Consider the following 27006-nt stretch of genomic DNA (forward strand, 5'->3'; position numbering starts at 1 on the left):
CTCTTTTTCTGTTTTGCATATAGGATTATCGTTACCATCTATCTAAATTCCATATATATGTGTTAGTATGCTGTAATGTTCTTTATCTTTCTGGCTTACTTCACTCTGTATAATGGGCTCCAGTTTCATTCATCTCATTAGAACTGATTCAAATGAATTCTTTTTAATGGCTGAGTAATATTCCATGGTGTATATGTACCACAGCTTCCTTATCCATTCATCTGCTGATGGGCATCTAGGTTGCTTCCATGTCCTGGCAATTATAAACAGTGCTGCGATGAACATTGGGGTGCATGTGTCTCTTTCAGCTCTGGATTCCTCAGTGTGTATGCCCAGGAGTGGTATTGCTGGGTCATATGACAGTTCTATTTCCAGTTTTTTAAGAAATCTCCACACTGTTTTCCATAGTGGCTGTACTAGTTTGCATTCCCACCAACAGTGTAAGAAGGTTCCCTTTTCTCCACACCCTCTCCAGCATTCATTGCTTGTAGACTTTTGGATAGCAGCCATCCTGACTGGCGTGTAATGGTACCTCATTGTGGTTTTGATTTAAAATGCCTGAATTTAACATAAAAAACTATTGACCAATCTTATTTGTGAATAAAGATGTATAGTTTTAAAATAAAATATAAGCAAATAAAAAATTCTTACAGTTAAATAAGTGGACAGCTATTATAAAAAAATGGGCAAAAAGTCTGAACAGGCATTTCACATGCCAAGAAGCACATGAAAAGCTGCTCAATCTTCAGTCATCAGGAAAATGCAAAGTAAAACCACAGTGACAAATCATACAAAAACTGGTACGGCAAGAAATAATAATAATTTAAATCTAATGAAAAACTAACCATCTAAGTGCTTGCATGGATGCTAAGCAAGTAGCCCTCTCCTACAGTGCAGGTCAGAGTGTAAACTGGTACAAGCATCTAGGGAAAGAGTTTGGCAGCTCCTTTCCCAGTTAGAGCATTCATGCATCATATGACCCAGCAAGCCCACTCCTATGGATTTATCCAAGACAAATGCAAATGGGTTTACAAAGCAGTTTGTACCTGAATGCTCACAGTATCTTTGTCCATAACTGCCAAAAACTAGAAACAAATGTTCATCAGCAAGTGAATGGCTAAAATGGCAATGCGGCAAAAACACGAGTGCATTCTTAGTGATAGAAGTACACTGCAGCAATAAAGCAATGAATTACTTATATACACACACAACATGGATGAATCTCAGAAACATACTGAGTGAAAGAAGCCAGAAAGAAAAGAGTACACCCTACATGGTTCCATGGACATGAAATGTTAAAAGTGGCAAAACTAATCTATAGTAACAGAAAGTAGATCAGAGGATGCCTGGGACTGAGGGTGAAGCATGTCTGCAAGGGGTTGTGATGGTCAGAAATGAATACATTCGTTGAAACACCGGTATTAGTATACTTAAAATGAGTGCATTTTCTCTGTATATCAATTATGTATGCAAATCTATGTACAACAAACATATATACTCAATAAAATTAATTTAAAGCAGATTCCCAAACTCCTCTTCAGACCTGATGAAATGGCATCTCCCAGGAAGAGGCAGAGAACCTGAATTTGTAACACAGAAAAGGAGGCATTGAAGCAACTTCATGAAGGTCCCAAATAAGTGGTTAACAAGCATCTCTGTTCATAGGAATGAATATATATCAATATTTCCCTAATAGTAAAACAAATAGGGAACAGGGCAGGATAGGGAGGGGAGATGAGAGCAGTGTTCATGACATGGCCTGCTTTGTCCAAGCAGCATTTAATGGGCCATAATAAAAAGCAGTAAATAAATTATTTTCATTTAAGACAGTAAGAGGCCAGTTCACATTAATAAATCATTTCAATATCATTCTGTCTACATCTCAACCTGCTCCTCAGATGTGTTCCTGGGTCTGTGAGCTTGAACAGGACCATTTCCTAGGGGACTCCGCCCTCCTGCCACACCAAGCTCCCATCTTTGGTTGGCAGGAGCCAGGGTCTCCCTCCCCTCCAGGTCTTTGCAAAGCTCTGTCCCCAGACTAGAATACCCTCTCCCCCAACCCAGCACACAGACACTTAGTATTGACTGATAAGTAGCTACTTCCTCCAGGAAGCCTTCCAAGATCTACCCAGGTATCCCAGAAGGGAAAATTCTGTGGTTTCCGCAGCCCATCCATCTTCATTTGTGCAGTTGTGATACTCCAGCTTCACATACCCTTTTAGTTTCTTTACCACTGTTTTCCCAGCAGTCAATCCAGAGAAGGCTCCAGGGAAGTATTTGTTGTCTGAACACTTCAAATACCATCCCATTCATGTACCTGTGAGACCCTTAAGTGTGGTCTTCTCCGTCACTCTCTACTCTTTGAATAAAAGAATTCTTTCACTCAGGGAAAACAATTAAGTACCTACATCTGGCACATTTGGTTCTGAGGGCAAAATACTTCCTGTGCTCTTCAGGGAGTGGCAGGGTGTGGGGGCCTGGCCGGGCTCAGACAGGTGCCTGGAGACCCAGACACTGACACCCCAGAACCAGGCAGGTCCAACTGGGCTGCCCTGGAAAAGGTATCAACAAACCCACTGAGCCATCAGATCTGTGTCACAGCCACTGGCTGCGATGGAGACAAGCCTGGTCCTCAATGGGATATGGAGAACTGACTGGTAACAAGAGCTCATCTGTTATCTACCCCACCAGGATCCATTTTAGGAAAGCAACAAGGGCTTAAAACAGTGGCTCTCAAACTTGACTTTTCATCAGAATCACCTTGAGGGCTTGTGAAAACAAAAACTCTGGGTCCCACATTCACAAAAAATCTGGGCCCGATTCACTAGGGCTGGGATGTGCTAGTCACTCAGTCGTGTCCGACTTGTTGTGACCCCACGGGCTGTAGCCCACCAGGCTCCTCTGTCCATGGAATTCTGGGCTGGGTAGGGCTGGGATGGGGCTCAGGAATTTGCATTTCAGGCAAGCTCCCAGGTGATGATGATGTTACCCTCTGAGAAGCCCATAGCTTGCTTCCCAGAAGCATCTTTACACATAGCCTCAGCCCCCTGTGTTGTCTTGGAAAAAAAATCTTTCAGGCCCTCAGCTTCTTGTCAGCAAAATGGGTTACATGCTATCTGCTTCTTGGGGTTGTATTAAGGATTAGAAAATACATCTGAAGCATGTAGCATGCTATCTTTCATGGGTCAGAGCTTTAACCACAAAGACATTTTATGAAAAGGTATTTAGGAAAAGTCTTGTTTAGAAGACCTCAGTGGTTAGAAGATGAAGGACCTGAGATCCTTCTGCTTTCCTCTTCAGTCATTCGAACTGCATCTCCCCTTTGGATCACAAGATGCTGCCATGGCCCCAGTGTCATCTTCTCACAGGAGAGCAGGCAGAGCGGGATGAAGAAGGGAGAAGCCAAAATAGGGAAAAAGGAGCTCTCTCCTCAAGCTCATTTCTCTTGGATGCCAGAAAGATTTCCCAGTGGTTTTCCCCTTAAGGCTCCTTGGCTGGTACTGGATTACATGGCTGCAAGGGAGGCCAGGAGAGTGGATACATGGCAAAGGGGAACAGAACCACCAAGAACAACTTAGGCTTGAAGTGACTCAAAGTCTGGCCCTGGTGCTGACTATCCCAACACCCCAGCTCCAAAGAAGGAAGGAAGGGCTGCTCTGCTGTTCGTCCTCCTGTGTGGGATGCCCCACCGCCAGAGTGAGGGGATGGATGTCCCCAAACAAAGCCTGGACAAGCATGCTGCTGAAAACAGATCTGGTCCCAGGTCCCAACTGCTGAATAAACTTAAATCTCTCTCTCTCTCTCTCTCCTTTCTTCTTGTAGATTGAGATTACTGCTGTCTTTGCCACAAGATAGAGTGAAGAACTAAATAAAAGAATGGGCTGTCCACTTTTTGTCTTTTTAGACTGAACTCTGAAAAACTAGGGCTGTGTTGACTGTGTCACACATCACAGGTCACCACATGTCAGGTACTCATAAATGTCTGCGGAGTGTGCCAAGAGCCACTTTTAAGCACCTGTCCTTAGTTTCTGTCAAGGCTGTTTCTAGAAATGCCTTCTGGGGATTTTTGCACCAAAAGAGATGCTGCTGCAATAGAAGCTAGAAGGAGACAAGGACCAACACAGATGACAAGGAGAAAAGACTAGCTGCTGTAAAAATAGAGCAAAGAGTGTTACCAGGTTGTGGTTCAGGCAGGCTTGGGTTTAGACAGGACATTCAAAAGACACTGCCATGGAGGAGAGGGGGTGCAGGCCAGCGGCCTCACCCACACAACAGGATGCAGGGGTGACAACTTGACTGTGTCTCTCCTACCGACCTTGACCAACTAACTGGAGCATGGGATCGGGAGAATGTTGAGGCCACTTCCAGGTGGTGTCTTGAGTCTGGCATGCAGCAGGTAGGATCGAGGACTGTCAGCATACATGTCACATGTTTTTTCTCTCCCTGGATGAAATAACTCAAGGATGTTATTTTGACCAAAAGACATTGACTGGGACTTCCCTAAGGGTCCAGTGGTTAAGACTCTGCACTTCCACTGCAGGGGGCGCGGGTTCAATTGCTGCTCAGGGAACAAAGATTTCACATGCCACATGGCAGAGCCGAGGAAAAAAAGAAAGAAAAAGAAATTGACTGGCCTGGCCTTTGTGGTCATTTGAAGGGGTCACAAACGATACTCACCAGTCTTCTGCAGGCCTAGAATGGCTCCTCAACAGCTCTGACCCATGAAAGGCAGTGTGTTATGTGCTTTAACCTTCTAATCCTTAATACAAACTCAAGAAGCAGGTGTCATCCATATCATTTTACTGACAAGAAACTGAGAGCTTGAAAGGTTTTTTCCCCGAAGACAACACAAGGGTTTGAGCCTATGTGTAAAGATGCCTCTGGGAGGCGCTCTAACACCTGGCTCCTGGGGCCCTGTCCTCCTAGGGGTCTGAAGGCTGAGCCTACACAGATACCAGTTGACTGACATCTAGAGCTAGGTCAAAAGTGGTCTCACAGGGACTTCCCTGGTGGTCCAGTGGCTAAGACTCTGCACTCCCAATGCAGGGGGCCCAGGTTCAATCCCTGATCAGGGAATTGATCCCACATGTCACAATGAAGACTGAAGATCTCACATGTTGCAACTATGACCCAGTTCAGCCAAATAAATAAATAATTTAAAATTAAAAGTGGTCTCCCAGGCTAAAAGTGATACAAAACCTCTGCTGTCAGAATGTTCACCACTTTTTGCTTTAAGAAATAAGCAAACCCCCAAAATTCCTCCCCAAACAGGAGCTTATACTATTTCTCTCAACCAAAGTATACAAGGAAAGGCAGGACAGAGCTTGTCCTAAGAGTACACCACGCACTCTCTCATGTGGCTCAGAAATTCCACAGAGAGGGCCTGCTAGTACTCGCTCCATTGCAGGAGCAACAGATAGGAAGGGATGGGAGACAGATACAGCTAGCCTGCAAACCACACTGCTGCTGGCTCCTCAGCACCAAACACAATTAGTAGATTCATTAAGTAGGGCTCTGATTACCCTCTTCTGTCAAGGTTATTTGTTTTGAGCAAGATGGTTTGCCCTGATTAAAGGTACCAGTGGCCAGTAGTAAATGATAAAATGTTTTAATTTGCCCAAAAGAAATGAAAATATCTATAACTCCCAGCAAGAAACTAAGCTTAGCCAAATCTTTCCTGCATTGATATTTGTAATCAACACAATGTTTTATGAAAATTAGTTAATAAGATTTATAGTCTAAAAAGATGAGTAAAATGTGCATGCCACCCAGTCTCTGCTTCCCCAGTGTTAACTGCCCAGCTGGGCACAACTGTAACGTCAACAGGGCTCGGATTCCATTCACAAGGCTTTGGCTTATTCCCTGCAAAACCTAATCTGGTACCTTGTATACAGCAAGCACACAATAAAGTATGCCCTCTTAATACCAGGGCATACATTAACTCCGTAAATGTTAATTTATGGAGCTCTCACTCTCTGCTAGGCATTGTATTAAATGCTCTCTGCCCACATTCTCTTGTTTAAATCTCTCAACAAGCTGTGCAGTTGGATATTTTACTCTCTCCTTCGAGAGTGAACTGACATGTTCAAGGTCATCTAGATAATAAAGAGAGCAGAACCAGGATTCAAACCTAGGGCATCTGGCTACAAAAGCAAGCAAAAAGCTATGCTGAATGCAAGTGCAACCAGTTATTTTCTCAGCAGCAGTAACAGTGATTAGCATGCTACACACTGATACAGTTGATACTGGGCCACACAAGTTTGAACTGTGTGGGTCCACTTAACACACGGATTTTTTTCATTATTAAATACTACAGTACTACATGATCCAAAGTTGGTTGAATCCATGGATGTGGAATTGCGTGTACAGAGGAACCACCTATAAGGAGAAACCATGTATATAGTTCAGTTTAGTTCAGTTGCTCAGTCGTGTCCAGCTCTTTGCAACCTCATGGACTGCAGCACACCAGGCTTCCCTGTCCATCACCAACTCTCGAAGCTTGCTCAAACTCATGTCCATTGAGTCGGTGATGCCATCCAACCATCTCATCCTCCGTCATCCCCTTCTCCTCCTGCCTTTAGTCTTTCCCGGGATCAGGGTCTTTTCTAATGAGTTAGTTCTTTGCATCAGGTGGCCAAAGTATTGGAGTTTCAGCTTCAACATCAGTCCTTCCAATGAATATTCAGGACTGATTTCCTTTAGGATGGACTGGTTGGATCTCCTTGTAGTCCAAGGGACTATCAAGAGTCTTCTCCAACACTACTGTTCAAAAGCATCAATTCTTTGGCACTCAGCTTTCTTTAGAGTCCAACTCTCACATCCATACATGACTATTGGAAAAAACCATAGCTCTGACCAGATGGACCTTTGTTGGTGAAGTAATGTCTCTGCTTTTTAATATATGTATATAGAGGGTTGACTCTAAGTTATACTCAGATGTTCAACTGTGGGGAGGGTGGGCAACCCTAACCCCTGCCTTGTTCAAGGGTCAACAGTATTTGCAGATCTACCATAGTGACTATTAGATACAATTTCAGTTAGAGAAGAAGTGACTGAGTTTACACATCTAGAAACTGCACACTTTATTTCAGTCCCAGAACTTGCTCACACTGTAAGGCCAGTTCAACCCAGAGCAGCTTCTGGCCCTGTGGTTCTGAATGGCCTAGTTCTCAAGAACCCTGCAGCCCAGCGAGACAAAAGAAGGCCAACCTGGGAGGGAAAATTGAAGGAAGGTGGTCAAAAGGTACAAACTTCCAACAATAAGATAAATACATGCTAGGAATGTAATATACAACACAATGGCTATAACTAGCACTGCTATATAATATATAGGAAAGTTGTTAGGACAGTAAATCCTATAAGCCGCCATCACAAGGAGAACATTTCTTTCCTTTTTTTTTTGTTTTTATTGTATCTGTATGACAAGAAACCTGTATGCAGGTCAAGAAACCTGTATGCAAGTCAAGAAATCTGTATGCAGGTCAAGAAATCTGTATGCAGGTCAAGAAGCAACAGTTAGAACTGGACAGGGAACAAAAGATTGGTTCCAAATTGGGAAAGGAATATGTCAAGGCTGTATACTGTCACCCTGCTTATTTAACTTATATGCAGAGTACATCATGTGAAATGCCAGGCTGGATGAAGCACAAGCTGGAATCAAGACTGCCGGGAGAAATATCAATAATCTCAGAGAGGCAGATGACACCACCCTTATGGCAGAAGGTAAAGAGGAACTAAAGAGCCTCTTGATGAAAGTGAAAGAGGACAGTGAAAAAGCTGGCTTAAAGCTCAACATTCAAAAAACAAAGATCATGGCATCCACTCCCATCACTTCATGGCAAATAGATGGGGAAACAATAGAAACAGTGACAGGCTTTATTTTCTTGGGCTCAAAATCACGGCAGATGGTGACTGCAGCCATGAAATTAAAAGACTCTTGTTCTTTAGAAGAAAAGCTATGACAAACCTTGACAGCATATTAAAAAGGAGAGACATTACTTTGGCAACAAAGATCCATCTAGTCAAAGCTATGGTTTTCCCAGTAGTCATGGATGGATGTGAGAATTGGACTATAAGGAAGGCTGAGCACCAAAGAATTGATGCTTTTGAACTGTGGTGTTGGAGAAGACTCTTGAGAGTCCCTTGGACTGCAAGGAGATCCAACCAGTCAATCCGAAAGGAAGTCAACCCTGAATATTCATTGGAAGGACTGATGCTGAAGCTGAAGCTCTAATACTTTGGCCACCTTATGCAAAGAACTGACTCATTAAAAATGACCCTGATGCTGGGAAAGATTGAAGGCAGGAAGAGAAGGGGGTGACAGGATGAGATGGTTGGATAGCATCACCGACTTAATGGACATGAATTTGAGCAAGCTATGGGAGATGGTGAAGGACAGGGAAGCCTGATGTGCTGCAGTCCATGAGGCTGCAAAGAGTTGGACACGACTGAGAGACTGAACAACAATATGACAAGATGGATGTTAGCTCAATCTACTGTGGTAATCATTTCATCACATATATACATCAAACCATCATAAAGTGATGTATATTAATTATTTCTCAATAAAACTGGGGAAAATAAAGAAATTCAGCCTCACAGTGACAGAATGAAGGCAGGTGACTTAGAAGGGCATCCCAGGGTGTAACAATGGCTGTCTATCCATCTGTCAGATAAATTCCTGTAGTTGTGTCCCATCTACCAACTCATTTACTTTGAGAACTATTTAAGGAGGATTTACAGCTAACCTGCTAATGTAAGGAGAGGGAGGGAGGAGGAAGGGAGATGACAAAAAAGCAACAGGGAAAGACAGCAGAGTGGGTGGCTTATACTATAATTTGGGGGGGGAATCACTGGTAGACAAGGATCTAAGAAAGCTTGCCCCAAATCTGGAGAGACAGAGTACATCAGTGGCTCGGTTGCCTAGGAGTGGGAGATGGGAGGAAACAGGGAGTGACTGGCAATAGGTATGGGATTTCTTTTGCAGGTGATAAAAATATCTTAGAATTGATGGTGGTGTTGGTTGTACATTGCACAATTCTGTGAATATGATTAAAAAACAATGAACTGTACACTTTGAAGGGGAAAACACTGTGTGTGTGTGTGTGTGTGTGTGTGTGTGTGTGTGTGTACGTTAGTTGCTTAGTCGTGTCCAGCTCTGCAACCCCATGGAATATAGCCTACCAGGCTCCTCTGTCCATGGAGTTCTTCCTGACCCAAGGATCAAACCCGGAGGTTTCTTTACCGTCTGAGCCACCAGGGAAGCCTGGGGAAACTGTATGGTATGCCAAAAAGGAAGAAAGAAAGAAAGCTGGCCAACTATCAGAAAATCACAATGAAACCAGCTTTAAAGTAACAAATGTTAAAACCACAAGTATATAAGCAGAACCAGTGAAAATCAGAGCACCCTGGTATGTATGCATGGTAGGTTATAACAAAAGTGGATGAGTTTTATTTTTTGCTTCAAAGCAGAGCAATCTAAAATCTAAAAATTAAATATATAAGGCACTTTTTGTAAACAATCTATCTCATGTTTGAAAACAAAGTAGTTGCTGAATATGGGATCAGAACCAGAGAAGGAAGAGAACCAGTTCCAAGCCAGGCAATGACATCTGACAAAACAAACATAGGAGGTGCTACAAAGCATCAAAAAGCCACATAAAGGCCTGCCTGATCCTACAGAACCAGGCTTTCAGAGTATTCCTGAGGAGGGTGACCCATTTGTGAGGTTACTCAATACCCTGTTCCATAAAACAAGGCCTCATAAGTAGCTGAAAATATGTCAGGTAGCAGGGGAGCCTTTCTGATTTTTGGTCCTAAAGCCCTGCAGTGGGCAGAGTATTCCTCCTAAAACCTGTGTGGCATTTCAAGGATTTGACACAAAGATCCTTCTTTTTAAAAGTTTCATACTAATCCTGAAAGCGCCCTTCCTTACACCCAAGCCACCTTCAAGATTCTCTCTCCCACTCTATTTCCTCAGAGGTCATAAAAATCAGTGACTAGTGGAGATGATTGCACAACCTTATGAATATATTAAAAACCATTCAACTGCACACTTCACAGGGTTGAAATTTATGTTATATGGACAATACCTCAAAATAATTTTTAAACTGTTTAAAAAATTAGAGACAAAGACAGAATTACCATAGGACCTAGCAATTCCACTTCTGGGTATATACCACAAAGAATTAAAAGCAGGGTCTCAGGAAGTCCCTGGTAATCCAGTGGCTAAGACTCTGTGCTCTCAATAAAGGGGGCCCAGGTTCAATCCCTAGTTGGGAAACTAGATCTCACATGCTGCAACTAAGAGTTTACGTGCTGCAACAAAGACAGAAGATCCTACGTGCCACAATTAAGACCTGGCACAGCCAAATAAAAAAATAAAAATAAATATTAAAATAAATAAATAAAAGCAGGATCTCAGAAAGATACCTGTATACCCATTTCACAGCAGTATTATTCACAACAGTCAAAAGGTGGTAGCAACCCAAGTATCCATTGACAGATGAATAGATAAACAGAATGTGGTTTATAGCAGAGTATTGTTCAGCTCTTAAAAGGAATGAAATTCAGATACACGATACAACAATGGATGAACTTTGGGGACATCATGCTAAGTGAAATAAGCCAATCACTAACGGATAAATATTGTATGATTCTACTTATATGAGGAGGTATCTAGAATAGGCAAATGTACAGAAAGTAGAATATTAGTTACCAGGGACATGGGGGAGGGGATAATGGGGAGTTACATAACGATACAGAGTTTCTGCCTGAGATGATGTAAAAGTTCTAGAAATAGATAATGGTGATGATTACACAATATTGTGAATGCACTTAATGTCACTGAATTGTACACTTAAAATTGTTAAAATGCCAAAGTTTATGTTATATATTTGTACTACAATAAAAACCAATTAAAAATCAGGGCCTTCACATCTAAGAATTCATACTTGATATCTGCTTCAAGGTAATAAGGCACTACAAAAAGGACTTCAGAGAGCAAACACCCTTTTTATATTACAGAATTGAGGCTGAAACATTTTAATTGCATTAGTCAGGTTTCAACCCATTAGGTAGTTAAGATTTAATGCTTATATATCTAACCTTGTCATTTGGAAGAAGAATCAAAAACAGAACAGCACAAATAAATATCTCTGCTTTTCACTCTATTAAACAGCCTGCAACTGTAAGACACCTCACGACCAGCATTGTCTTATGGAATTTTCTGCAGTGACAGGAACGTTCAGTATCTGTGCTGTCCAATATTGGAGCTACTAGCCACTAGTGCAACTTGGGAGCTGAATTTTTTATTTTACTGAATTGTAACTAATTTAAATATTCACACATAGCAACTGGCTTACATAATTGGTCAGCACAGAGTCTAAAATCCCAAACTTAAAAACATACAGCACACCATCCAACTCTCCTGTCTCGTCAAAAGCCAAATGCAGTTTCCATAGCTCCAGAAAGTCAGATGACCTTCTACTGAGCTCTGGGCCAATTTGTGGGGTGAAGCATCTAGCAAAACATGGCAAAAAATAAGAGCGTCCCTCTCTTCTCCCGTGTCTTCTGTGGAAAGATGCTAACTGCACAAAGTGGGCAGAGAGAACTCAGCAACAACAATGAAAAAGAGGACCAAGGATGAGAATCTGACATACAGAAAGGGGAAAAGGAATGCCACTAGCTACAGAGGCTCCTGAATAGGGCATAACTGTATACTTTAAGGATTTCTGTGTGTAAATTAAGCTCTGAGTGGCAGAAACAGCAGTAACATTCCTGTGCAGAAGCTGGACAGCACGGCTAAGAGGGGGCCCAGGAACTATTTGCTGAGTATCTGGTAGTGCTGTCCTGCTAGCCATAGGCACCGAAGTATAAGTGACTGTTCTGATCATTCCCATGTGCACAAAGATTTTCTCCAGTCCTCTAGCTGTAATTGTTTGCTCATCTATGGCTTCATGGTCCAGTTTTATACTTCCATTTATGGTAGTTTTCAGTGCTAAACTTGGATTATAAGTAAATTAGAGAAAACACAGCTCAGTTGGTCACTAGGTCCTTGAAAGGCAATACCAGTATTTATCAATACACTTATATATAATGTATATATACAACATGTATATATACAAAATATACAATATATATATGTATACAACATATATCTATACAATACATATATATGTTGCATAATATACAACATATATTATATACAAACATATAATTTTTATATTCATAGACATGTTGTACTCAATGCATAGATGATGACAATGATATCCGTGACCTCAAGGAGCATAGCTACGTGCACGACACCACACTAAGCACTTTGCGTTCATTATCTCATATAATCCTCCTGTCAACTCTGTGAGGAATTTGTTACTATATTCATAAGAAGCTGTGGCTGGAAGAGACCATGAAACTAATCTACAACCCCACAGCAAGTTAGTGGCCACACCAGTACCTGATCAGAAGAAGGTAACTGATAAACTCATCAAAATTTTTTAAAAATTTTATTGTGGTAGGAATACTTAACTTGATACTTACACTCTTAAAAGTTCAATTTGTACAATACGGTTGAACAGCAGGTCTCTAGAACTTATTAATTTTATTTAACTGAAACTTTATACCCACTGATGAGTAACTCTCCATTTCCCCTCAGCCCCTGGCAACCACTATTACACTCTTTGATACTATGAATTTGACTCTTCTGAGTACCCTCATGTAGGTGGAAACATGCAGTATTTGTCTTTCTGTAACTGGCTTATTTCACTTATCATAATGTTTTCAAGGTGTTGTCTCTGCAGGTGCCCTGACCTGGATTCTGAGGAGGGGACTCCAAGCGATTGGGTTCTTAGCCTCCTTGGTCCAAGATGACAAGGAACAAAGAGGGAGTAGGGTCCAAGTCCTAGAGGGACAGGGCTCAGCAGGAATGCAGGTGCCTAAGTTTCTCCACAATTTGAATACAGCAGGCAGAGCAGCAAAAGGCCAGGAGGTCCCCAGCATCAGCCCTGCTCAACCTGTCCCAGGAGCATCTACCCTGAGACAGCAGTTTTCTCAGAAGACCGACTCCCTCAGGATCTGAGTGCTGACCAGCTGAGGCTCAGTCAGGGACACAGGTTCTCCTACAAGAGCCGGGAAAGTCCTCTGCCATGTGACCCGCAAGCTCCTCATGCACACGCCACACCTGACGGTCAAAGTCACAGCAGCCAGGCACGCTGCAAACACCCCAGCGCCTGGAAGCAGAAGCTTGGGGCCTTGAAACCTGAGCACCCTCCTGGAGCCAGGTGCATAGCCAGCTAAGAAGAGCATCACAAACAAGTATAGGAAGTGGCCCCTCATGTCCAGATGCTCCCGAAGGAGCCACAACCCTGCCTGCCTTTGTCTCACACTTGTCCCACCTTCCAGACCAGGCTCCCCAGCCCCAGGACTGATGCGCTCACTCTGCCATGTCCAGGGGCATCGCAAAATCACTTCCACTTTGCCTCCTCCATCCTCAGCAATCCCAGCCTGAAGTTTCCAAGGCAGGTTTCAGTCTACACTCATGACATTCTCTGGGATCAAGGACGCCTGGCTTACCTTGAAAGGTCTTCCTCCCACAGGCGAGAAGCTACAGCATGCTGCTACACGAGCAGAGTCCAGGGAGAAGGAAAACCCAAGCCTCTGTGAAAGGTCCAAGTTCAGACTCCCCATAAGGCGGCCCGTGGAACTGCACTGTCCTCTCATTTACATACATGCTGAAGTCATTTCCAATCAACGCCCTCAGGAGTTGAGGCCCATATCCCCTTCTAGGGCACTGCTCACTTATAGATTAACTACCTCGAGAGAGAAGAGTATGCAGAAGTTAGAGACAAGGCTCTCTGCTCTGGTCCTATTTTAATGTGGGAGAAAACCCACCTTGAGCCAGAGATGGGATTGTAAGCATAGGCTCTCATCTACACCTTTAGCTTTGCTCAGTTCTCTGCTGAAAACTGCCCTTAGTAATTTCTTACTCTCCAAGGAGCACTTATTGTACTGGCTACTCTGAGATTTGTCTCACGAAAAAGTGTACAGTTTGGCCAAGACAGAGGCATGTAAACACATATTTATAATGTAATAATGATCAGCTCAATAAATCTGTATCAGAGTAAAGGAGGAAACACTGCCTGGGGGAGGCAGCTGTGTATGTGCCCCAACATTCACTCCAAATGACTGCAATGAAAAAGACCGACAAGAGCAGGGACTGACAAAGATGTACAAGAACTGGAACTCTCATGCCCTCCTGGTGGGAATACAAAATGGCAGGCAGAATAACAGCCCCTAGAGAAGTCCACGTTCTAAGCGGTGGACCCATGAAAATGTTACCTTCTGTGACAAAAAGGCCTCTGCAGATGTGATTAAGGTAAGGATCTTGCATGGGGAGACTATGCAGGGTTTTCCAGCTGGGCCCCATGTAATCCCAAGGGAGGCAGGAAAGCTAGAGTGAGAGAGAGGACACATCACAATGGGAACAGAAATTGGAGAGAAAAGGAGATTGGAAGATGCTATGCTGCTAGCCCTGGCGATGGAGGAAGGGGCACGACCTGAGGGGTGCAGGCAGCCTCCAGCAGCTGGAGAGGGCAAGGAAACGGACTCTCCCCCTAGAGCCTCCAGAAAGACTTTGCTAACACCTTGACTTTAGCACTTCTGATGTCCAGAATTATAAGATAATAAATTCATATTTCTGTAAGCCACTAAATTTGTGGTAACTGGTTATAACAGCAATAGGGAACTACTTCCAATTGTTTGGAGAACAGTTTGGCACTATCAGCAAAAGCTGAACATATGCTTACCTTCTGACCCAGTAATTCAACTCCTAGGTATGCACACAACAGAAATGCATGTGTATGGGCATCAAGAGATATGTGCAAGCATGCTCATAGCAGTTTTATTCAGAATAGAAAACTGGAAATAACTGTCTATCAGCAAGAGAATGGATAAAAGAAACTATTATGTATAGTCTTAATAGTATGTATTATGTATGTCATAGTCATAGTATGTATAGTCAGATAATGTAATACTACCCACAAATAAAAAGAAATGAACCACTGATATCTGCAACATCATGGGTGAATCTTATAGACATAATTTTGAAAGGGAAAAAACAGACACACAAAAAAACTATATACTTGATTAAGAAGTTCTGGAGATGGATGGTGGTGATGGCTGTACAGCAATGTGAATGTACTTGCTGTACAATAAAAATGGCTAAAATGATAAATTTTATGTTATGTATATTTTGCTGCAATATTAATGTACATACTATAAGAATCTATTTCTATAAACCTCAAAAACAAGTAAAACTAACCTATAGTGAAAAGAGGTGAGAACAATGGCCACCTTTAGGGAGTTCTGTCTAGAAGGAGGCACAGGGGAGCCATCTGGGTACTCGAAATATTTAGTTCCTTGACCTGGGTGTTGGTTACATGGATGTACATACAAATATTCATCAGACTGTGTGCTTAAGATCTGTGCACTTTAGTTTCCAAATGCCAACCCCAAGTTTATTTCCATGTGATCTTATTTACCTGAATTAGTGTTATCAACACCATAACGGAAATGGAAGAGTAAAGAAAAACCCACCCAAAGTGTGTGTGGTTGGGAAAGGCTTCAGGGAAGAGGTGAGATGTGAGCCAAGCATGAGTATGGGCAGTGAGCACGTGGGTGCAGAGAGTGCTGGAGACAACCAGCTGGGGGTGATCACTGATCAGAGATGGATACTGGAGGGGTAAGCAGGAGTCCTGTTCCAACACAACCAATCTGGGAAACCCCAGCAGAAGTTTAGACTGTGCTTATGCTAGGCTGATGTCAGAGAAGGTCACAAAAGAGTGCAACACGAGGGATCCACGTCAGGAAGGGTGAAGCAGACAGAGACCCCTGAGGTTCCTGTGATAATGGCTGTGTCCTAAATGACAGGGTCTGACCTAGGCATTGGCAGTGGGGATGGGGTCATGAGAGATGGACACAGAACCCCCTGCCTTGGTTGTAATGGGAGAAGGAGAAGGGAAGTCTGGTAAGTCTGCTGGTTAATAAGCCCACATGGCTGGTGATCCCACTAATCAGAGTGGGCAAGCAGTGGGGATGGGGTCATGAGAGATGGACACAGAACCCCCTGCCTTGGTTGTAATGGGAGAAGGAAAAGGGAAGTCTGGTAAGTCTGCTGGTTAATAAGCCCACATGGCTGGTGATCCCGCTAATCAGAGTGGGCAAGACCAGACTACCTTTTCCCCAGTCTTCTGGGCTGGCAGTGGAGGACCACGGCATGTCAGAATTGGAAAGCATTAGTCAGATGACCTAGAGTACCAGTGCACTCACAAGTAACCAAGTTCTTCTCCCAGGCCAGCACATGAGGCCACAGTTGTGAGGAGCAAGCTGGATGAGAGAGCTGAGGCTCGCCTACTTCAGTGAGCATGTCTTAGAGAAGGGAGAACTGATTCCTTCAGCTGCAATGCTCATGGCTCCCCAACACCCTCGCCAACCTCACCTTCCACCATGGGCTTCTCCTGTGATCTCAGTCCCTGCCAACATCCCCCTGGAAAAGTTCTCCCCACAGTCCATCTATATTCTGCAAAGCTCAATATTTCATCTCATGATCTGATGATGCCTTATAAGTCAATCTGGCTTCTCCTCCAACCAAGCTGTGTAACCAAAACTGAAGCAGGGACAAAGAGGGCATCCCAGGGCCCCCAGGAGCCAGAAATAAGTCTTGTCTGGTAGACCTATCATGGCACTGCAGACAAGATGTGAACCACATGAGCTAAATGCCAGTTCTGGTCTTGGTGGCCTGTGCACATCTGAGAGGACCCGAACAACAGGTACTAAATACCAGAGCTTGTAGAGAAGAAACCAGTAATAGATGGGACAAATTAGGAGTCTGGCATTAACATACACATACTACTATATATAAAGTAGATAATCAACAAGGACCTACTGTATAGCACATGGAACTCTAATCAATATTCTGCAATAATCTATATGGGAAAAGAATCTGAAAAAGACTGGATATATGTATAGGTATAACTGAATCACTTTGCTGTACACCTGAAACTAAATTAACCGTGCTCCACAACAAAGGAAATGATAAGCAAGGTGAAAAGACAGCCCTCAGAATGGGAGAAAATAATAGCAAATGAAGCAACAGACAAAGGATTAATCTCAAAAATATACAAGCAACTCCTGAAGCTCAATTCCAGAAAAATAAATGACCCAATCAAAAAATGGACCAAAGAACTAAACAGACATTTCTCCAAAGAAGACATATAGATGGCTAACAAACACATGAAAAGATGCTCAACATCACTCATTATCAGAGAAATGCAAATCAAAACCACAACGAGGTACCATTACACGCCAGTCAGGATGACTGCTATCCAAAAGTCTACAAGCAATAAATGCTGGAGAGGGTGTGGAGAAAAGGGAACCCTCTTACACTGTTGGTGGGAATGCAAACTAGTACAGCCACTATGGAGAACAGTGTGGAGATTTCTATAAAAACTGGAAATAGAACTGCCATATGACCCAGCAATCCCACTCCTGGGCATACACACCGAGGAAACCAGATCTGAAAGAGACACATGCACCCCAATGTTCATCGCAGCACTGTTTATAATTGCCAGGACATGGAAGCAACCTAGATGTCCATCAGCAGATGAATGGATAAGGAAGCTATGGTACATATACACAATGGAATATTACTCAGCCATTAAAAAGAATTCATTTGAATCAGTTCTAATGAGATGGATGAAACTGGAGGCCATTATACAGAGTGAAGTAAGCCAGAAAGATAAACACCAATACAGTATACTAACGCATATATATGGAATTTAAAAAGATGGTAACGATAACCCAATATGCAAAACAGAAAAAGAGACACAGATGTATAGAACAGACTTTGGGACTCTGTAGGAGAAGGCGAGGGTGGGATGTTCTGAGAGAATAGCATTGAAACAAGTATACTATCAAGGGTGAAACAGACCACCAGCCCAGGTTGGATGCATGAGACAAGTGCTCAGGGCTGGTGCACTGGGAAGACCCAGAGGGATGGGATGGGGAGGGAGGCGGGAGGGGGGATCGGGATGGGGAACACATGTAAATCCATGGCTGATTCATGTCAATGTATGGCAAAAACCACTACAATACTGTAAAGTAATTAGCCTCCAACTAATAAAAATAAATGAAAAAAAATAAATTAATTAACTGTGCTCCAAAATAAAATAAAAATTAAATTTAAAAAAATAGATGGGTTTGAAGGAACTTGTTTGAGCCCAAAACACACTCCTCATTTCTGATCTAACCTGGCAAGATCAGTAAATATCTAGTTAATTGCAGAGTCCAATTCAGGAGCTGTTACCACATATGGCTATTAAAATTATTTTAAATCAGATACAAACAAAAAGTCAGTTCCTCACTGCTCAATAGCCACATGTGGCAAGTGGCTACAATTCGGAACACATGGAGAACAGAAAGTTCTACTGGACAGCACTGTGTATAGTATCTCCTGCTTGAATTGGCCTGATCATAAGAGATACTCACTCTGAAATCTTTACTCACCACTACAGGGCATCTTTATACACCTTTAAAAAGGGGGCAAAATAAATAAATAAATAAAAAGGGGACAATAATCCTTTTCATCTTTAACTAATAAAGGTAAAATTATATACCACACAGGACATTCAACAGTCTTTAGTAGAAAGGCACTGGGTCTTCTTGGGTCTCTCAATCAAAACTGAGAGAAAGTAAGAGACAAGTAAGAGAAATGGAAGCTGGGGAAAAAAAATGGAAGCTGATTAGGCTAGAGTGAAACAGTTCATTTCACTCCCGTGACTATTTTGCTGTAAAAAAAGAGTTACTCTCACCCCAGACGATTAAGGATACACAGAAATTGTGCTTAGTTGCTCAATCGTGTCCATTTGACTCTCTGTGACTGCATGGACTGTAGCCCGCCAGGCTCCTCTGTCCATGGGATTCTCCAGGCAAGAAAACTGGAGTGGGTTGCCATGCCCTCCTCCACATGCAGAAATTAATGGACCATTAATAAGAAGCAATTATTCTTTAGAAATAAATCATGACTGCCGAAAACAAAATCAAGTGAAGTGGAAATTTAGGTGGGTGAGGAGGGGGGAAAAGAGCAGGAACATGTTTCGCAGTAAGAAAACTACAATTAGAATCAGAAATATTTTAAAGAGGGCTTTTTGTCTGAGGATATAACTAAATCTACTTCAATAATATTGGTTACCTCGCTAAAGAAAATGAACAAAGTTTTGTTCATAACAGATATCTACATGAGCAAAACTTACCCACGTGCAAAGAAAGCTTCCACTGAAGGCTGTCATAATATTTCACCACAAATTGTCACCCCTGACTGGTGCTCAAGAGAACCGAACACACACAGTTAACAAGGTAGAGAAGTGCAAAATCTCCTAAAAGGAGACACTGCCCCCCCCTCCCCCGCACAAGGACATCTGCCTCTCTAGTCAGTGGAATGCTGAAAGTGCAGGCCTAGGTGCTAAGGGAAGAGAATATAGGGCAATCTTGTGTGTGTGTGTGGTGGGAGGTGTTTTTAAAAATAAGCGCGGCAGGAGAAAATCCTGTTTCGCCCAGTTTATGATTCAGATGGTTATTTCCAGTTATGGGTACATATTAAAGTGCTGTTTTGAAACAAAGACACATACTACTACTTAATAAAGGACTTTTGGTGTCTCGTGAAAAATTCAAGCTGTAGGGGCATTTCCTGCTCTGTATTTATTAATTTCAGGTATTTCTTTATGTCCTCCTCTCTCCTTCCTTCTGCTTATACAAAATATAGCAAAAATGAATATGAAAAGTGGGAGAGAAAGAGAAAAACAAGGGAAGGGATAAGAAGAAAGTGCATTTAATAGATCTACCATAGACGTTGGGGTTGCACACTGGCTGACCTGCTAAACCAACAGTTAACTTGGTACCAAAGGCAAAATGAAGTTGCAAAGTCGTGTCCGACTCTTTGCGACCCCATGGACTGCAGTCCACCAGGCTCCTCTGTCCATGGGATTTTCCAGGCAAGAGTACTGGAGTGGGTTGCCATTTCCTTCTCCAGGGGATCTTCCCAACCCACGGATCGAACCCAGGTCTCCTGCATTGTAGGCAGACGCTTTTACCGCCTGAGCCACCAAAGACAGATCAATTGCTCAGGATGGGGACAACTTGGTCTGGGCAGGGACTTGTCCTCCAGGCCCTGAAAGCAAGTGTGGGTTACCTGGCCCTGCCCAGTAAGTTCCCCTAGAGGTAGTGCCAGCTTCACCACATCATCAAACCTAGGATACAGGAGGTGGCCCGGTCCCTGCATTCCCTGAAACTGTTCAATTACGTGGTCTCCACAGTTAGGGGGTGTGTCCTGTCAGTCAACCAGAACTTGGTGATCATAATCAGAGTGGCTTCTGTGAACAGGAGCTAGGAAGGCACAATGTTAGCCTGGGGGGGAATGGCCAGACCTGGCCTCACAGAGCCCACCCTGAAGAGGGGGTTCCCCACTGGACCTGACACTGAATGCGGAGTGTGCACGCTGGCTAATACCGCCCTCCTCCCACTGTTCCATCAATATTATACCATGCTTTTCCATGATAACAGCCCAACATTTACCAGGAAGCCAAGCCTATTTCTTTTCCACATTTGTGAATAATCCAAGACAATAATCCGTGTCAGGACCTTGGCACCTGCCCACACTGGGGAAAGCAAAAGCAGCCTCTCCCCTTGAGAGCCTGAGGGTCCAGGCAGGTTTTGCCTTATTGCAGGGGAGGCTGTTTTATCAAAGCATCTTTTCATTTCTACACAAGAGAGCTACGATAGGCTGAATACTATAGCATACATCCTGTTCTTCATGCGACACTCAATGCCATGGTGCCCTATGTGACTGACAGAACTTTCTGCCATGAGGGAAATGTTTTAGATCACCATGTCCAATATGTGAGCCACTAGCCACAGTGACTACTGAGCATCTGAACTGTTGACTAGTCCATGTAGAGATGAGCTGGAAGTGTAAGGTCTTCCATTGGTTTTGGAACACTTGGTGCAAAGGACAGAATGTGAGATATTTCATTAATAATTCTTTATATTAATTACATGCTAAAATGACAATATTTTGGATATACTGAGTTAAACAGTTAAGGCTAACATTCTATTTGCATTAGCTAGCACCAACATATACTCAGTAGTTTTCTTTAAATTGTTCTTTAAATTGAATATTTTTTTCATATTGTACTTCATGCTGAAAATATTCATGAAATTAGTTTGATGTATTAGTTGTATTTTTATAACACAAGGAAAGAATCCACAGAACTATTAATCTAAAACTGAGAAGATAAGTTTGTCCACATGTAATCTAAATCATCTTGTGTATCACACCCTTTGGGAAATGCTGGTCCAGGGCAAAACTACTCAGAGTGTGGCCTGTGGAGAGATGCCAGACTCCTTATGGTTCATTATTGTACACAGCACGATATAAACTGAAAGCACATATTTAGAAACATTTGTAGTTATTTGACAAAGCAATCTGATACCCATTGATACCCTGGAATCTGGCAAACAAGAAATTCTGTTAAATGAAGCTTCTCTCCCTCCAAGCATTTTTGTTGATACAATTTTTGCTGTAGTTCTAAGAAATGAAGGTCATCATCAACTTTATACAGAAAAGTAACTGTGTACTATAAAAAAGGCACACAAAATCTTCATAAAATGTGTATCAACAGTACTAAGCTAGATCTTGAGTAGGGTACAGAAAATGTGGGAGGCATGGCCCATGCACAAAAGGAGTTTGTTATAATCTATCTGGAATAGAACAGAGGCATGGAGATTAAAAATACTTAACTCTAGAGTCAAACACACTTGGGTTTGAGCCCTGGCTTGCCACTTAATGTGTGACCTTGACCAACTTATTCAATCTTCTTTTTTTGCTGAGCCTCGTGGCTTGCAGGATCTTAGTTCCATGACTAGGGATCAAACCCAGGCCCTGGCAGTGAATGCACCAAGTCAAGAAATTCCCTTACTTAACATCTCAATTTCAAGGTACTTACCTGTTACAGTTGAGAACCTCTAGAAAAGGAGATTCCTCCTCTTCCATTAGGTGCTTACCACACATCACCTCAAGAGGTGGATAATATTTCCCCTCCCCTTGAATCTGGGCTGACTCTGTGAACTTGCTTTGACCACCAAATGCAGCAGAAAGGACATTCTAGGACCTTCAAGTCTGGACCATAAGAAAAGTGGCAACTTGTGGTTCCCTGCTCTTGAAGCACAGCTGCCAAACCAGGAAATACCATCATAAGCATCATCATACCACCTGCCCTATGAGTGCTTACTATGCTGAGCACATTATGAGTTCTATCTTGTTAAATCTCCCAACAAAGCCCACCAGACTACTGACCAGCATCCACCCCATCTCTCACCTACCTGATTCAGCCCTGAAATTCCTTCTGTTGTGTAAGTCAGTCAGTACAGCTAATACAGAAGGCAAAATGTCACTGTGGAGAACAGTATGGAGAGTCCTTAAAAAAACTAGGAATGGATTCTTTACCAGCTGAGCTACCAAGGAAGCCCAAAACTACCATATGACTCAACAATCCTATTACTGGGCATATACTCTGAGGAAACCATAACTGAAAAAGACACATGTACCCCAATGTACCCCAATGACACGTGTACCCCAATGTTCATTGCAGCTATTTACAATAGTCAGGACATGGAAGCAACCTAGATGCCTGTCAACAGATGAATGGATAAAGAAGTTGTGGTACATATATACAATGGAATATTACTCGGTCATAAAAAAAAGAATGCATTTGAATCAGTTCTAATGAGGTGGATGAACCTAGAGCCTGTTATACAGAGTGGCATCATAAAAAGAAAAACAAATATTGTATATTAATGCATATATGTGGAATCTAGAAAGATGGTACTGATGAACCTATATGGGCAGCAATGGAAATGCAGACATAGAGAACAGACTTGTAGCACAGTGGGGGAAGGAGAGGGTGGGACGAATTGAGAGAGAAGCATGGAAACATATATTAACATACATAAAATAGATAGCCAATAGGAATTTGCCGTATGATGTAGGGAGCTCAACCTGGTACTCTGTGACAACCTAGAGGAGTAGGAGGGAGGTTCCAGAGGGAGGAGACGTATGTATATCTATGGCTGATTCATGTTGATATATGGGAGAAATGAACACAATATTGTAAAGGAATTATCCTTCAATTAAAAATAAATAAAATTTCAAAAAGAAGATAAAATGTTCTTTCAAAAACTGAACCATTACAGAAGATGGGGCATCTGAATGAGAGGAAAACATCCTTTAATTTTGGAGAGGAAAGGGGGTTAGAGACAGAAATGAAAGACTTTGACTAGTTGTGTCACCAGGCTCAGGACATCAAAAAAATAAAGTTTATAGTCAGACAGGCTTTCAGGAATTTGCCCTGAAGGTTCTGCCAAGTCCAAATCCACCAGTGCTGTCACTCAACAAAGCCAGAAGCCCCAGACCAAATGTAACTTTGTCTCTTTGTCTCCTGACCTAGGGGAGTGGGAATGTCTTTCTCAAGGCCAACGGGACTCATGATGTTAGAACACGTGCACAAGCTCAACTCATTCCTCTTAGGTTCAAACAATTTTAGTATTAGAGTGGTCAAGAATGGTTATAGGGAACTCCCTGTGGGTCCAGTGGTTAGGGCTCTGCAATTTCATTACCAAGGGGTTCAATCCCTGGCTGGGGAACTAAGATCCCACAAGCTGCGTGACTGGACAATTAAAAAAAAAAAGTTTCAAATACAACTTTGAGAGAGGATGAAGAACTCTGAATTTCTTGGGGCTGGACTCTCAAACTTTCAAACTTGGTCCCACCCTACTGTGGCCCCCAGGGGAGTCTCTCCTGAACTTCCAGTTTGCACCCTTCCATTCTCCTAATCTGGGTAGGAGGTGAGCAGGGAACTTTATCTCAGTTCAGTTCAGTTGCTCAGTTATGTCCAACTCTTTGCGACCCCATGGACTGCAGCACACCAGGCTTCCCTGTCCATCACCAATTCCCGGAGCTTACTCAAAGTTGTCCATTGAGTCGGTGATGCCATCCTACCATCTCATCCTCTGTCATCCCCTTCTCCTCCCGCCTTCACTCTTTCCCAGCACCTGGGTCTTTTCTAGTGAGTCAGTTCTTCGCATCAGGTGGCCAAAGTATTGGAGTTTCAGCTTCAACATCAGTCCTTCCAATGAATATTCAGGACTAATTTCCTTTAGTATGGAATGGTTGGATCTCCTTGCTCTCCAAGGGACTCTCACCTCAAAGCAATTCCCTTCCGACCAGGGAACTATGGGCAAATGAATTCAACTTAGGAAACAGTATTTATCTGCAGAAAGCACTGGAAAGCTCAACATGTTCTGTAATTCCACTATACCAATCTCCTCCACCGACATACTCCTTCAATCCGACTTGTGAGTATCTACTCAACCCAGTGGAGCTGCTCCCAGCCTAATGCAATTGTTGAACATCAATTACAGACCTACTGTGTGCAAAAACTTTGAGGATGAGTAGGATGACCATAGAGGCACTCTGTGCACCAGGTGGCACTGTGGGAGGTACCTGTAACCTGGACCCAGGCCTTACTCTCAAGCTGATCATCTGATAGAAGGGACACTGTATGACTAGTTCGAGCATTTACTGTGTCAAGCACTGCTTTACAGCTACTAATTCCTTCATCTTCAAAGCAGTGCTTCTATTCCTTCCCCCCACCACAGTGTTCTTACACCCATTTTAAAGGTGAGAGCACTGAAGCTCAACAATGTCTCTGCAGGTGAGAAAGCAGGAAGAGGAGATATGGCATTCACACCCAGGCAGTCAGGGCTCTCTTCACAGTGGGCACCCAAAGAACATCTGCTGAGAGGAGCTGGAAGGTTAATATCATCACATGGGCAGAATAAGAAGAGTACTTTCCTGCAGGTGCTACAGGCACAAAAAAAGACGAAGTTCCTTAATTCAGACTGAGAGGGGCCTAGAGGAAGTGAATGCCAATGGGAAAAGTGAAGAAGGGCGCATTTTAGACTGAGGGGAGCAGAGGACCTGTGTGACACCAAGGCAGTCTGACAGACTCTGGTGACAGTCCTCTTCCTGCCTTCAAAGGTACTTAAGCAGATCCAAGCAACAGGTGCTTGCACCTCATTCCTTATATCATGCACATAACAAAAGCACTAAAGAGAACAGTACTCTGGTAATTGCTATCCAAGGGTGTAGGTAAAGGGAAAGAAAGAAAGCATCCCTGGGGGATAAAAGGGAAAAATGCACAGGATTTCAATATCAGAAGAACCTGCTGCTAGAGGAAACAACCGTAAAGGTATCCCCATGAGACCTTCTCCCAGGAAAACCACTTGCTGGCCCATACCCCCCCACTATGAAATTGTCTGAGAGCCTAAACATCTCTGGAATTTGTCTTTTCTGACCCTCAAAGCACTCAGCACAAACTTAGGAACAATGGTTGACCCTCAAGAAATGCAGATTGAATCTCTTCAGGAACAGGTCCCAAATGATAAAGCCTTGGATGGCCAAGAATAATTACTATCAGGATGGATAATCATAAAAACCTCAATCATCAAGACTCCTCTGAGGATCAAAATACCTAGCCTCACAAAACCTGCTTTAAAAGAGCAAACCCTTCTACTACCTGACACCTAAATTGAATACTCCAATTTTTCCATACCAACCCTAATGTACATGGAAGTTTATTAAATATTTTATCTTTTTAAAAATCTTTTGTTTGGGGCCTCACCAGGTGGCTTGCAGGATCTTAGTTCCCTGACCAGGGATCAAACTCCTCCCCTCTGCAATGGAAGGGAGAAGTCTTAACCTCTGGACTGCCTGGGAAGTCCCTGAAATATTTTAAACCTTCACAGAACGTGTCTTTCCGTATTTCTGTTGTCAAATGAAGGAATATAGCTTTAAGCTATTTTTTACAATAAAAGTTTTCAACTAGAACTTAATAAGAATGGTACCCTTATTTGTTGTTGTTGTTTAGTCGCGAGGTCCTGTCCGACTCTTCGCGACTCCATGGACTGTAGCCCGCTAGGCTCCTCTGTCCATGGGATTTCTCTTATTAAGTGCCTTCAAATAAAATAAAATACCACAGATAAATTTCAGGCCCAACCACACAGCTCCACCTTGACTCTACAACATCAAAACTACCTAGTTATTTAAACTCTCGACCGAATTAAAATGTGAATTTTAACAACCTTCCTTTCCCAATGTTTTATTCTATTAGGTTCCCCTCCCCCAACCTGGTTCTAACGGATGGGTAGGTTTTGGGTTCTTTGCTAGCAGATGCGACCGAGTTTCTCAAGCAAAAAAGACGAAAACAGAAGTACGTGTTTATAGTATTTATATCACAATCCTGTGATAATTGTTAAATTCTGCCTTTCAAAATATGCATGATGAAAAACGCAAACCGGGCAAGACTTAAGCCACCCCCTCCTTTTCTAAATGATACAAATGAAGGCCCAATAAAAAAAATACCACTTCCCCTATGAAAATCTTGTTTTAAGTGATTCAATAACATTTCCTTTGATTTTTCTTCCCTTCCTTGGTACACCTTACATAAAACACGCAGATCTTCACGATGTGATAAATCTCCAAATCCTCTACTTAAGATCGGCGCGTTTTTGTGGGAAGCATGCTATACTGCGGTAAAAACACATCTTAAAAATAGCTCCCATTAACTTGAAAAAAAAAAAGATGTTGTCAGGAAAAACATGAAATCGGTTTCCACGTCGCTTACACCTCCGCACTACCTGCAACCACTTTACAGAACGTTAAAAGACGCAAGACTAGCTTATCGAAAATTCCGTCAAATGTCCTCCAAATCTCTGCTCGCTTCGCTCGTTTGTGGGCAACCAATACGGGGACCGTGCCTCCTCAGCTCCCAGCAGCTGCAGCCCCGAGGGCCGGGGGCTCATCCGCCGCGCGGCCCCGTCAGACCCCGGGGCAGTGTACCC

General features: G+C 42.8%; 1 protein-coding gene and 1 non-coding gene across 2 annotated transcripts in view; one reads left to right on the forward strand and one right to left on the reverse strand.

Moving 5' to 3' along the window:
* MAP7D2 (MAP7 domain containing 2) overlaps nt 1–27006 on the reverse strand; it is a 98450-nt gene that overhangs the window by 70747 nt on the left and 697 nt on the right. The gene's annotated exons all lie outside the window — the stretch shown is intronic.
* Nucleotides 5004–5076, forward strand: TRNAG-CCC (transfer RNA glycine (anticodon CCC)). The gene has a single exon. It is a non-coding gene; the product is annotated as a tRNA-Gly (tRNA).

The sequence above is a fragment of the Muntiacus reevesi genome, chromosome X, assembly GCF_963930625.1.
Source record: "Muntiacus reevesi chromosome X, mMunRee1.1, whole genome shotgun sequence".
NCBI classification, from domain to species: domain Eukaryota; kingdom Metazoa; phylum Chordata; class Mammalia; order Artiodactyla; family Cervidae; genus Muntiacus; species Muntiacus reevesi.